Source organism: Chrysochloris asiatica, unplaced genomic scaffold (assembly GCF_000296735.1).
Source record: "Chrysochloris asiatica unplaced genomic scaffold, ChrAsi1.0 scaffold00233, whole genome shotgun sequence".
NCBI lineage: Eukaryota > Metazoa > Chordata > Mammalia > Afrosoricida > Chrysochloridae > Chrysochloris > Chrysochloris asiatica.
This window is the reverse complement of record NW_006408751.1, coordinates 3,286,191-3,288,430: the sequence shown is the minus strand read 5'-3', so window position 1 is coordinate 3,288,430 and position 2,240 is coordinate 3,286,191.

The window sequence follows — 2,240 nt, the reverse complement described above, 5'->3', positions numbered from 1 at the left end:
CTTTATAAGTGGCAATTGAATTGACAGGAGTGAGCTGGTTTATTGGGTAATTGCTTTCATGCTACAATGTCAGCAGGGGAAATGGGCAGATATATTAAAATACCCTTTGGCTGAAATATAAACTTCTGGTCAAAATATCTTCCTCAGGAAAGACATTACTGCATATATTTTTTTTCAGAGTGAGCCTCCTCCTGGCTTTTTTGTTTTGTTTTGTTTTGTTTTTAGTTTAAAATAATTATGTTGTTGTTGTTAAGTGCCGTCAAGTCGGTTCCGACCCATAGCGACCCTGTGCAGGGTTTCTGAGGCTGTAAATCTTTACGGGAGCAGAACGCCTCATCTTTCTCCTGCGGAGCGGCTGATAGTTTCGAACTGCTGGCCTGAAGGTTCGCAGCCAGATTCGTAACCACTATGTTATACAACTGTGCAAATTTACTGGACACTCTAGATGAAAAGAATCATATAGCTTGATGTACAATATGAAGGAAGATGCTCATTCTTTTGTTGTTATACATTCTAGCAATATATAATATACTAATTCAGTTAATTTTTCTTATTCTGCAGTGTGCATCTTGAAATGCACTTGCATTTTGCAATGTTGCTTTTACCATTATTAATTCTTGTTTTAAATTCCAAAGTAGGTCATTCTTATGGTTACCTTATTGTGAAACACTTCTTAAATACTTCTAACCAAGGAAAACAATTCTATCTATATGAATAATTGAAAAGGCAGAAAGGATAATATGATTCATTTCATTTCATTTCATGTTATAGGATAAGCACTGGACTACTAACTTCAAGGTTGGTGGTTCCAACGTGCCATTGGCTCTGTGGGAGAAAGATGAAGCTGTCTGCTCTGGCAAAGATTTACAGTCTCCAAACCTTATACAGAGTTGCTGTGAGTTGAAACTGAGTTTATGGCAATTAACAATGACAAAAACGTCAAAATTAAATAGAATATTTTGTTACCACATTTTATTAAAATGGTAAAAACATCTATTGTGAGAGGACTTTTAGGAGGTAGGGGATTTAGGGCAATGGAGGTCTCACTGTCATAATTAAGTATTTTTATAGTCTTGTTTATACCCAGTCAAGCAAGGAGTCAGACATGTAGGTAACATATATCCTAATAAGTTTTATAGCACCTGAATGTGTGGTCTTATTATACATACTTACTACTTGTACTTTTCCAGGGAAACACCTCTTCTGTGTTCCAATGATAAACTTTCCTGAAGTATACAATTTTCAGTTTGTTAATTAAAGAGGGTTTTTTTTTTTTTTTTTTTTTTTTTTTTTTTATCAGTAATAGTCAAATACACATTTCCCTATCCTGATCTCCAGCACTTTTTCCTTAAGTCAAGCTAAGGGGCATTTAGTGGTTCATGGTAATTAATGTCTGAATAATTTAGCATTGAATGATGACTTGTCAAAATGCATTACAAGGTTAAATGACTCCCCACTTTGTTAAACTGAAAGAATTTGTAAGATTGTTTATTGCCAAGAGCAAATATTAAGTACACACAACTTGTTTTTAAAATATTTTTCCTTCCTCTTTTGACAACCATAGATCCTAAGTATAAATATGTCTGGCTCTAACTTTCTCAGCCCTGAACCAATTGCTCAGGTATTCCAGGAAGCCATACAAAGCTTTCAATTTGGAAAGGAAAACAATGTAATTACAATGCAGACTAAAGTCACAAAACACAAAGGAAGAAGTTAGACTACATACACAGGGGCTTCACAAGGACATTATGCTTTACAAAGTCAGCAAAAAAGAGTAAGCCCCCATCAAGATGGATTGACACAGGGGCAGCAACAATGGGGTCAATAATAATAATAATAATTATGAAGATGGTCCAGGACTAGGCAGTGTTTTGTTCTATTGTGCATAGGGTCACTGTAAGTCAAAACTGACTTGACGACACCTAACAACAACAAACTGCCACCCTTTTATATCTTAAAAATGATTACAGAACATGCTAAATAATTGCAGAGCAGAGTCAAATGTTTATCAGTAATGTGTAGAATCAGCCTCATAAAAAAGTGTTCTGTGTGCAGATATATGGACTGAGACACAGGCTGAATGGGTATAGGAGGAAGAGTGGGAGTTACATATTTATATATCCCACAAATATATATGTTTGAAAAAGGATATTTGTACATGCACAACCACAGGGAGGGAGCAGGACAACTGTTGTTGCATTGAGTTGAAACAAAGTATATGATTTGTTGAATGTAAAACA